Below are 12,265 nucleotides of genomic sequence, written 5' to 3'. Positions count from 1 at the left end.
GCGAGATCCAGTCCCATGGTTCCGAATAAACGGTAATCCACTCTTCATACTACAAACAAAATACATTTAACTACACTACGTTTGACGTTTGACGTTTAACGTAAAAGTCGCATTCGCATTTCGCTCTGTATATTTTCTTGAAAATCGCGCTGTTTATCACACTATTTTCCGGTTTCTGTATAATCACAGTATTTTAGAACACCGTTCCATTATCGTTCAATAGTGCGTTTATCTCTGCTGACCAAAAATTCGCGTAAATTTCGTTTTTCGGATCGCATCTGAGTTCGCGCGTCCTAACCGCCATCGCTCTTGTTGCTGCAACGAAAACCTGCACCGCTCTCGTATAATGGCCCGTATTTGCAACGCCTGCACTATGGAAATTGTGGAGGCATCTATCAGCTGCTGCCTGTGCGACTCTCCATTTCACCAGCGCTGCACTTCGGTTCCTGCTGATCTGTTCCTGCGCATTGCGGAATATAAACAATTACACTGGTGCTGTATTGGCTGCAACAACGTATTTATGAATCCGCGCACCAAGTTCGTAAAAGACGCAGCCATGCAATCTGGCTTCCAGGCGGCAATTACAACAGTAGCCGAAAGCATCAAGACCGTTATGGAGCCATTGACTAACGAAATCAAAACTGGGTTTGCACGGATGAGCCAACTTGATCTAAAAACTCCACGTAGCAGTCACCCTTCCGCAAAAATTCGTCGCATAAATCGGTCAAAACGTTTGTTCTCGGAAGTCGCTACTGACAACCGTACTTTGTTTACATTTGGCGCCAGACCCATCAACACCCAAAACAATAACAACCTGAACCAAAATAATAAGCCGATCGATGATATGTATCGCAAAAATCGAGCTCCACCCATGATCACAGGCACAAACAAAGATACAACTACATTTCCGATCAAAATAGTCCCCGCTCAGTCTACGGTGCAGAAGTGCGCATTGTATATTTCCCGGCTCGCTCCAGATACATCCAGTGACCAAATAGTGCAAATGGTCAAACATGCTTTGTCCATTGAGGATGTCACTGCATATTGCCTTATACGACAAGGCACAAACACAGCAACACTCTCATTTCTATCATTTAAGGTGTTAGTGCCTCTTACTCAACGTGAAAGGGCTCTTTCCCCCGATACTTGGCCGCTTGGTCTATCGGTGCGTGAATTTGTCGACTACCGAGCTCAACAACCAGGTGCAAATTTTCGTCTACCGCCAATGAGACTTTCAACACCCACAACCCTATCTACAGCGCAGGATATTCGATCACCACAGCTGTTGGATCACACAATACTTTCAGCACACACTCCACGCACTTCACCTACACCGCAAACCCACTAATTATCAACACCGATAAACAATTCACACACATCACGCACACTCGCACGCTCGCTAATCAGCTGTACACCGCATATGAGCCAAATAACGCCGAAACAACTTTTGTTGATAATTTACGCACTCACCTGATGATTGTTCCTCCAACAACAAACAACTTTACCACCACTGAAGCAGTCTGTAGTAACGGCATCTCGTGCAGGCTACTTAACGATCGTGAACCCAACACTACGCAACTTCAGCAGCACTATTGCTACAGTACAGATCCTACACTCACACAAACGCACGACGGTCATGTCATTCCTGCAGGGGTTGCCTCCTTAAATAATACTGACGATTTGTTATTTTTATATCAAAATGTAAGAGGACTAAAAACTAAATATCATGAGGTATTCGATTATGTTTCTACTACTCATTACGACGTCATTATCCTGACTGAAACATGGTTGGACTCCTCTATTAACTCGTCACAGTTGTTTCCGGACCATTATATCGTCTTCAGAAAGGACCGTAATGACAGAAATAGTAGGAAAACCAAAGGTGGTGGGGTTCTCATAGCCGTCGCCTCACATTTGCGAGTACTCTTATGTTCTACATCAGACACTGTCGAGCAACTTTGGTTAAAGATTTACAGCATTAAGAAAACGTATGTTATCGGCGCAATGTATGTTCCTCCTGACATGACAAATAACACGTCGGTTATTCACACAATCTGTTCAACTATTGACGACGTAGCGTGTAAAGCTAATGAAATGTGTTTGTTATTCGGGGACTTCAATTTGTCAAACCTGAATTGGATACCCGATGAAACAAATCCACTTATGCTCCAAGTTGACTACGAATGCTCGAGGATCACGGACAACTGTCGCCTTCTTCTTGATTGTATGAATAGCAACGGACTTTACCAGATTAACAAAATTAATAATGCGTCGAATAACTACCTCGATTTGATCTTTGTATGCGACGATACCCTGCAACAATGCTCTTCACCGGCAATAACACCCTTCCCCATAGTTGCTATTGATGGCTATCATCCGCCTATAGAGCTATGCCTGCCGAACGGCACAAACTTCTTGATTCTAAATGATCTACTGCAATCCTCTGACTGGTCATTCCTTGATGGAAACCCGGACGTAAACCATGCACTCGATATGTTCAATCGGAAATTTACGGTACATTTATCTGCCTGCTGCCCTATAAAACGCCCACGACAGGGTCCACCGTGGGGTAATGCTCAATTACGCCGTTTAAAACGAAACAAATCTTCCTGCTATCGGTTTTACCAAAACAGTGGAACACAACAATCGAGATTGCGGTTCATCGCAGCACACAATGTATATAGAAGCTATAATAGACAACTACACTCTCGTTTTTTGATTCGTATACAGTTCAGCTTAAGAAGAAAACCGAAAAAATTTTGGAGGTATGTCGACACAAAACGGAAAAACAGCTCCTTGCCAGCTATAGTTTCCTTTAATGGAACAACTTCGTGTACCAAAGAGGAAACCTGCAATTTATTTGCCGATCGTTTCATGAGTTAGTTTGCCACTGAAGCTCCTGGCTTCTCATTGGATGCTGCTCTCAACAACGTGCCCTCCGACGCTGTCGATGTTAATGTGCGTGACATAAACATCTCCAGAGATTCTGTGCTAAAGGCGCTCAAGCAGGTCAAACCATCCTACAACCCTGGACCTGATGGTTTTCCGACCGCAGTTCTTGTCAAATGTAGCGAAGTTTTGGCCGGACCTCTGGCTCGTATCTTCACACTCTCGCTCAATCAGCGTATGTTTCCAGGAGCATGGAAATCGTCCTACATGTTTCCTGTGCATAAAAAGGGGGATAAGAGCTTAGTGGAAAACTACCGTGGTACTTTGCCTGCAGGTGCTAAGGTTTTTGAAGTCGTCGTCCAGAACTCGCTCTTGAACTGTTGCCGCTCGCTGATATCAACACGCCAACACGGGTTCTTCCCTCGCCGCAGTGTGACCACTAATTTGGTGGAGTTTGTATCTCACTGCCATGCTGCATTCGCTTCGGGAGCCCAGATGGATGTCATCTATACCGACCTTAAGGCTGCCTTTGATCGGGTGAATCATCGCTTGCTGTTGGCGAAGCTTGCTCGTCTTGGATTCTCTACCCCTTTAGTTGAGTGGTTCGAATCTTATCTCACCAATCGTCGATATCGCGTGAAAGTTGAATGTATGACATCTAGGGAATTCGTGAGTTGTTCAGGCGTGCCACAGGGTAGTAACCTTGGACCTTTGCTGTTTTCTCTATTTTTCAATGACGTTACTACTGTAGTAAGAAAATCTGAATGTTTATTGTATGCGGACGATCTTAGACTTTTTTTTCCTGTGAGGTGTTTTGGTGATTGTCTTGTCCTGCAAGCATCGATCGACTCTTTTTCTGACTGGTGTCTGAACAACGACCTACAAATTTCTGTTGATACATGTTTGTCCATGTCGTTTCACCGTTCTAATTGTCCAATAGTGTTTAACTACTGCATCTCCGGTACACAATTACAACGACACAGTGCAGTAAAAGACTTAGGAGTTACCCTTGACCGTAAACTTGACTTTCATGTGCACCATAACGAAATTATTGATAGAGCGAACAGAATGCTAGGATTTATACGCAGGCAGTCGAGAGAATTCTCCGACCCACATTGTCTTGTCGCACTCTACAAATCACTAGTCAGATCCATCTTAGAATACTCCTCAGTAGTTTGGTGCCCATCGTCGTCGTTATGGTCGAATAAGATTGAGTCAGTGCAGAAAAAATTCACCCGTTTGGTCTTACGGTTCACACCCTGGCGTAACGTAGCAGCAAGACCTAGTTATCATGCCCGGTGTTTAATTTTTGGACTCGAGTCTCTCGCTACTCGTCGCGAAACGGCGCAAATCTTGTTTATGAAAAAAATCATCCTAGGAGAGATAGATTCACCGGACCTTTTAGCTAGAGTTAATTTCCACGTACCTGCTCGTATTTTAAGAAACTTTAGGCTACTAAGAGTTGACCAAACTAGACGTGCATATAGCGATAATGAACCTTTGACTGCGATGGCTTTTAGATTTAATGCACATTATGACTCTTTTGACTGGAATTCCCTAAGTTAACCTGTTTTTCTTGCTGTGATACTCTGTGTTATTTATTTTGTGCTGATGTTACATTGTACCGTGATGCTTTATGTTATTATAAGTTTAGTTTATAAGATCAGTGATAAGGCCAATGATGGCCAATCACTTAACATTTACAAATAAACAAATAAACAAATAAACAAATACACTAATGTTTTTTACTTTAAGTGTTAAATAGCAGAGAGAATAGTAAAGTAGTCCCTATAGGCCCGGCTCTATAAATATGTTACGGCAGCATTTGTTCCAAATGTCTGGATTATTCTATTTATTACAAAACTATACACGTATTTGGTAACAAAACATATTAAAATCGTGTTCCATTAGATTTTATCCTAATTGATAATCTAACTTGTCAGTAACTTTTCCTAAAACAAATAAACATGCAAGATTTTTGCGACCAAGAATTTTGTGACCAAGAATTTTGCGACCAAGATTTTTGCGACCAAGATTTTTGCGACCAAGAATTTTGCCACCAAGATTTTTGCGACCAAGAACTTTCCCAAATAGCCAGAATTGCTTAAGCAGCTCATTTTGGCACGCTAAAGATCGCTGCTCTAATTCGCCTTTTGCAGTAGATAAACAGCATCAAAGTTCTATGTGGGTCTTTCAAACAGCGCCTAAGCAGCTTCCTTATGCCACGATGCCAGGGATTATTTTTCTTTGTGTTTTATTTTCAAGCAAGCGTCATCGATGAAATAAACAAAGAGATTTGTTTCGTTTAAACACATATGTGTATTTTTAAATCTTTTGTATTGATGAATTACACAAAATTTTACACAATTTACTGATAATTCACAATCACTTCACTCAATATTCATTCTTCAATTAACGAATCTAACTTCTAAGCAGCAGCAATGAGATTATTGCCGGCGTCCGTCTTTGACACTTTGACAAGAGCCACCTTGAACCGATGTCATGCATTAAAAAGCTATAAAGTTCCACCAAGTTCAGTACCCTTTCTTAACAAGCCTTCAAGTTCCATCATGAACCCTACACATAGTGCTAATCAGCCGCAAAGTTCCAAAGAGTACCATGTGGCTGTTAAAAAGCTCCATAGTTCCGCAAAGTACCGTCTATCTCTTAATCAGCCACAAAGTACGACATCGGAACGATTTTTCGTTAAACAGCCCTAAATCAGCTATAAAGTACGAGCTGGCTATTTGGGTTGCGACCAAGATTTTTTGTGACCAAACACGTCATACACTTTAAACTTTCAATGGTCCTCTTCTATCCTGTTTCAGGCTGTTTAACCACTTTTATTATCTCTTTGATTTCGACTCCTCTCTTAACTCTTTCCATAACCGTCTTCTTTCTTCTAATATCTTTAATTTTGCTTCTTAGTTTTCTTTTACTCTCTATTTTTTCTCTAGGGAAAGTTAGGTAAAGACGGACACTGCGGGTAAGATGGACACTTCTCATAAATGCATGAAAAAGGTAATTTTCGTGTAATTCAACAATGTAGAATCCAAACAGAAGGTAAAACAAAACATTTGAGAACATTTTTCGTGTAATATATACGAAATTGGTTAAATTCACGAACAAAACAAATTTTCAATCGTGCGCACCTTTGTGGAGCTAATTTGATTACTGCGGGTCTTAAGCTCTGTAACTTGCATTGTTTATATTTTCGGAAGTTTTATTACATGTGTCATGATTGTTAAGGAAAAACTGGCGAAAGAACGAGAATGAAAGAATTAAAAATCTTGTTTTTTGCTGGTTTAAACATCCTGACACCAAAGCGGAAAAGACGGACACTTTGTTATAGGGAAAGATGGATACCGAATTTGTTGAGTTATTTTACTTCTTATATCAATTTTTTACGAATATATTTCTTCAAATACCTTAAATAAGAGTATTTTGAAGATATAAACCATTACGCAACTAGAAAAAGAAGTAATAAGCGAGGAATGAAACACTGGTCAAAATAGCAGTCATGCGTTATGATATTAGTCTCTCGATGCTGATGAGGTTCTTCATGACATCCAATATTTTGTCACGGCTTGGACAACTTTAATAAAAAAAAAAGATAAAGTACAGATATCAAATCGTTCAAGAATAGATGAGAGATTCTATGGGTTTACAGATATCAAAAAGTTCAATCTTCAATGTAAGAAATGGCTGGACATATTAACAAGTCCCTCAAATATGCTGTGGTCGCGGACTTTCCGCGGAAAAATCTCCTAAAGCGAAGTTTTAAATTGTTTTTCTGTAAGCTAGTGCAACCTCCCCTGTTAGTGCCCGATATTAAAAAGAGATGTCTTAGATTCTGCATTCTACGTTCTATTAGAAGCGGTGCTTACAATTCCTAAATTCACGGCTGAATGAATCATCGTTGCAATTGGCCAAGAATTGGTTTATAAACGTACCAGGACGTGGAAAGCGATAGAATTTGTTAAAATACTGTGAAACAATTCAATTTTCAACGTTTACTAAAGGTGTCCATCTTAGCCTTCATGGTGTCCATCTTTCCCATATCAGGTGTCCGTCTTACCGGAACATTTCAAAACCGCACGAAAAAAACCATGTTTTTCATTCATGAAAAAAACGCAAAAATCGATGGAAACTTAAAAGTTTCAACACATTTTCTGATAAAACATGAGTGTAAGATAATGTATCCACATTTCCATGGTCGTTGCACCTATATATCCTTAGATTTTTTCCATTTCCCTTAACGTGTCCGTCTTTACCTACCTTCCCCTAAGATTATTATAGTCTCTGCGCTCTACCTGTGTTTTTTTTCTCTTATTTTTTGGTGGGTCAGGCTTAGTTTATTTAAGCTTAGTGTTTCAAGAACGATTTTGTTTGTTTGTTAGTTATAAATTGTTTTGAAGTCTGCGTAATTTATCCTTGCTGGCAGATATTGAATAAACGAAATGAAATTTAAAAAATAACAAATCGTTATTTTTTTCCACATTCAAGTTTACATTTTCAACCGAAATGTCTAGAATAATATTGAAGCATATATTTGATCTAAAAGCTTGGAAAAAAGTCTACAAAATATATGCCCTTCATATATGTGCGCCATGGTAAATGTATTTTCAAACACAAGTGGTCCGTGGTCCTAAAAATGGTGGAGCGCACTGGCTTAAATACTTAACACTACTTACAAGAACAACAAACGAATCATCTTTCGTGGCAACCTAACTGACCTTTTTTCATCATCATCATCATCATCATCATCATCATGAGCTCGATGGTTTTGTGCCACTCGGTACACATGCACCGAGCAATCATTGAAAGAGAGAATCAGTGTGTGTGCTCTTTCAAACCATATTTTCCTTCCCTATTGCACGAATCTGCTGCCAGCTTTTCTACTATTGTTCCATCTTTTTCACCCCATCTCCGTACAGCCATGGTTGCCCCTCTCGTTCACACCACCAGCTCACAGCCGGTCGAAATGATTCAATGGCAGCTCGGTACAGCTGCACCGAGACACGGGGAATCCCTGAAGCGAGCAATCAGCTGTTCCAAGTACACTTGTACCGAACGCACCAGCAAAACGCACCCTAACTCACCACTGGTTTGCTTCTCTTTCTCTCTCTCGCACGCCCTTCTATTTAATGCTCTTTCCTGCTTCTCACTGCCGCCATACATTGGCCATCCCGTTCACACATCCACGCATTTCCATAAGCCGCTGCTGCCTGCTTTGACACACGTTCACTTTGTTTAAGCGGTTCCCTCTCATAATGTTTCCCACCCTGCACATCCGTCACGACTCAAACACCAAGCCGGCGCTCTTCTCCCCCCTCAATGTGTTACGTTTCCTCCAGCAGTAGGGTGAAATTAATAGAATTTCTAACGTAATCATCATCCCACACACTCTGCACGGACGGTCACAAACACAACCGGCCGACCATCAGTAAGTTCCTCGTTGGCTAGTTTATCTGTACTTTTTCCACATCACTTACTACTAAACGCATCGAAACCTACTACTTCCTCCTCACTCCTAGCAATTCACCCAGTGAGGCACGCCATCGATCGAGACAAAGAACTAACCCCCGGGGGCACCCCACCGAGGAGCAACAGAAAGACGAACAAAAACAAAACTGCTAGAACAAGCGATTATAAGCCCAAGGAAGGCAATCTTCTGGGTAGAGCCGTCGTGATTCAGCTGATTTCATCCCCGGTTAACGTTTACGTTGATGAAGGGGAGGGAGGGGGGGGGGGGTTTCTTAGGTGCTAGGATGTGCAATTTTTTCCCCATTTTTGCTAGCGTCATCTTCATGGATTTTAGTTTCATTTATTTCCTCTCTGTCTCTCTCGTTTTCTATCTCTTCCTCTATCGTTTTCAAATCCCAGTGCAAACAGACTAGAGACAGGAGGCGATACTAACGTCCCGGGCCCAGAGGTCATACTGTCACGAATGAGTGCGGAATGAATGGTTTTTTGCCCCTGTAGTTGTTGTTGAAGCGCACTGCCACTGAAAAAAAAACCTCCACCCGGAAGCCTGATGAAGTCGTCGGCTTAGAAGATGACGCAAAGGTGGTCTCCACTTTTGCACCCTTTGCTAATGGAGAACAGCCAGGCGTTATCCACTCTAAGCGAACCTCCGCCAAAGCATTCGCTAAGGATGGGGCGTCGTTATGAAACGATACTCTCTTTTATTTTATTTTTGTTGAGCTGTTTACTTTTCTAAGTCCATTCTGATGAGGAAGCGGCGCTGTGGTCATTTACGAATGACAGGTTCAGAGTTTGTGCTGTTTTGTAACAATTATTTTTTCCTGCATTGCAAAGAGTTGTGTATTTTGGGAGTGGTGTATAACGGGTAATCAGAAAGAAAGGTTTCTACTGGTAGAAGAAGGAAAGTTTCATGTTTTAATTTTGTACCGCCGCTTATCCGGGGCTTCTTTGCTTGACTTCGAGCTTGTACGACGCCACGTAAGGATTAAACAAGAGTTTAACAACGATTTCATCATGCTTTCGTTTCACATGTAATAGTGAAATGGTGCACGTTAATACAGTTGCATCATCTATAACTGCCCTTAAACTTAATTTATCTTGATTTTTCAAAAGAATAGTTAGTCGCACTGCGTTCTATTACAGCAAACAATTTCCTTTTTTTTTTAATTTTAGCCTGCTCGGAGTCATTGAAACGTATATTCGCTTTCTTTTTTAAAACCGCCCATCATGCAGCCGGATCTTGGCAGCTCCACCAACGACTGCTCCAAGCAAAACACACAAAGAGCGTTGCATCGAAGTTGAACCGCCACCATGCCGCGATCGTGTGGACTTTGATCGGTAGCGTTCGCCCTTTTATCACCACAAAACCGTCTCCGGTTGCATGCGTATAGCGTGAACGTGGACCAAAAATTAACGTCAAACACAACCCTCCTCCACCTCCTCCTCTATCGTCCGGCTAAGCTTCGACTATCGCCGGCACATATTGAGGTCAGAGCTCTCTTCTTAGTTTGCAACTCTCCTTCGGGCTGTTGATCGTTGGAATCACTTTTCGTAGCAGCTCCAAATTGGCTGCCGAGTAGCAAATCAGTCAACCCAACCCGTACGCAAAGCCCTTCGCGCGTGCTAAGTAAATTGACCCTGAGCTGTGAACTAAGCTAGCAATCGTGTAGCAATCGTACAAGGGGGCCAGGGTGTCTAGGGTAAGATGAAAGTGTGCTAGCTTTCGGATAGAATTGAGGGCAAGTACTTAGAGCACAGTTGGACGATTACTACGCATATTGATCAGTCATGTGTGCAGTTCAAAGGTGGGGTGAATAAAAACAAGACCATACGCTTTTGTTACAGCTAATAAAACTCCTCTGAAAACTCCCGTGATACAGATCGATCGGAAAATAGCTTCCCGTTAAATCAAAGCAACATTGCACAACACGTGCAGTAAGTTCACCGGCATACCGGATAGCCGAGCCTCCTGTTCATGTGCTGGAAGCATAAAAAAGCATTGCACGAAATGATGCAACGCCGTCACCACAATAACAGAGGAATGATCAGGCCCACTGGTCCATCTGGAGCAGCATGTGACAGACACAGATGAGTTCAAGCCAAGGCAAACGCCGAAAGAAGTGCCAGTCCAGAGAGAGAACCCGCGTCTAAAAGCTGTCCCAACCACATCCTGATGCACGTAATCACAAGCACGAGAAAAAGGTGTTTGTGTGTGTGTGTTTTCTCCAGCTGAAGGCCAGATATACACGTTACTTAACAGTTATTTTCCAATGCAATGTTTATTATTATCTAAGGCCCTGTCTCTAGCAAAACAAAAACTGTACACGTGGGAGGATGCATCAGTCAGTGGAATTGTTTATTGTTATTAATATCACGCGTAGGATGGAGTTTGGAAGTGAAGTATCCATAGTTTTTTTCATTGCGAAAAGGACACATCATAATAAGTTTCCTTAGTTCTCGTGCCTTACGCAACTTGCTCGAGTTCCGAGGGGGATACTTTCGAATTACGTTAAGCGAATGTTACGTAAACAAAGGTAAAATTAAAACCCCTAGTCCACTGTTTCGTGTTTCTTTGATGCTGTTTTTAACGTTGCCCTTTGATATGTTACATTGCCCGTGGTTTGTCTACGCTGTTTTACTTTGTTTTTTTATCCTTTTATTTTTAGGAAACAAACATTACATAAGAAGAGTTGTTAGTATTAAGATTATTGTTAGAAGAATGAGAAAACACATTACTAATTATTCACAGCTTATTCTCAGCTTTCTTTTTCCGAGTCTCTTTTCGTGAATTTCGCAAATAAGCAATGTGACAGTGACCACATACGACCAATAAAAGATCATAAGAATAATAAAGAGAATACAAACGGAGAGCCATTTATATTGTTCTACATTGAAAAAAACAACAACTCAACATTAGGTCCCAAATGCACGTGATAAACAGAGTAAAACAAAGTGCAACAACTTGTGCCGTGCGCTGGAAATTCCATGCCGAATTTATGCATTACACAAACGGATGACCTCAATACGCAAGCCAGTTTATCATGCGGGAAAAGTTTACGTTAAATCCCACCTCGAAAGTTTATCTTTTTCGTTGCATCCTTGCCTACTGCTCCTGTAGCTCCTGCCAGCCCTGCTGCTCTCGTGCTTCGGTGCAATTGCAACCGAGACTTTCGTATCGACGGGAGCTTAAACTTCACACACACACACACACACACGCGGTGAGATCGTTGAACTCCAACCCGACCAACACGGGATGGATGGATTCCTTTGTCCTTCGGGCGAAGGTGGCACTGGAGCGGTGCAAAAGAATGAGATTCGCCCTTCGCGGGCTCGGCTACGGGGGATGAGATCCATGAGATGGTATGGCAATACGGGCCAGCAAAAAAACCAACAACCTTCTGCAACGCTTCTGGGACACGATGCAATGCCTGCGACTGGCTTCTCTCGCTTTGTCTCGCGTGGCGGGCGGCTGTGCGTATTTGCGTTTAAGTTTCTTCACCTTTATTCCGTACGTTTGCTGCACCGGGAGCTTGTTGCATCCCGAGAGCTGGTCTCTGTTTTGAAGGGCTGTATTAGTTTTACAAGAAACTGTGATGCATTGATTTAGTTGTGTTGATTTACCACCAGCAAATTGCATTCGCTTCAACGTGTTTTGTCTTAGAAGATGATAAAAGTTTGGCGTATTTAATTATTTTAAAATTAAGTCCAACCAAACTAAGCTCATGTTAGTTTTACAACAGCCACTTATGTTAATGTTCTCAAGTTATCAATACAAAAAAAGCAAACCTTTATATGACGCACCACCCCAGCTCCCATGGCTGGTTCTACCGAAAGAGGCGATATCCGCAGGTGATATCCACCAAAAGTGGCCGGTCGGCTCGTTAGAAGT

At 41.9% G+C, this 12,265-nt stretch overlaps 1 long non-coding RNA gene across 1 annotated transcript in view; it reads right to left on the bottom strand.

Moving 5' to 3' along the window:
• Nucleotides 1-1,579, bottom strand: part of LOC121603649 — an 84,522-nt gene extending 82,943 nt beyond the window's left edge. Inside the window, exon 1 of the long non-coding RNA XR_006006693.1 lies at nucleotides 1,471-1,579. This is a non-coding gene — a long non-coding RNA (uncharacterized LOC121603649). The remainder of the gene's footprint in view (nucleotides 1-1,470) is intronic.
• Between the last annotated feature and the right edge of the window lie 10,686 nt (nucleotides 1,580-12,265).

Source organism: Anopheles merus, chromosome 2R (genome assembly GCF_017562075.2).
Source record: "Anopheles merus strain MAF chromosome 2R, AmerM5.1, whole genome shotgun sequence".
In the NCBI taxonomy this organism is placed as follows: domain Eukaryota; kingdom Metazoa; phylum Arthropoda; class Insecta; order Diptera; family Culicidae; genus Anopheles; species Anopheles merus.
Note: the sequence above shows the minus strand (reverse complement) of the source record. Positions and strands in the feature narration are given on the sequence as shown.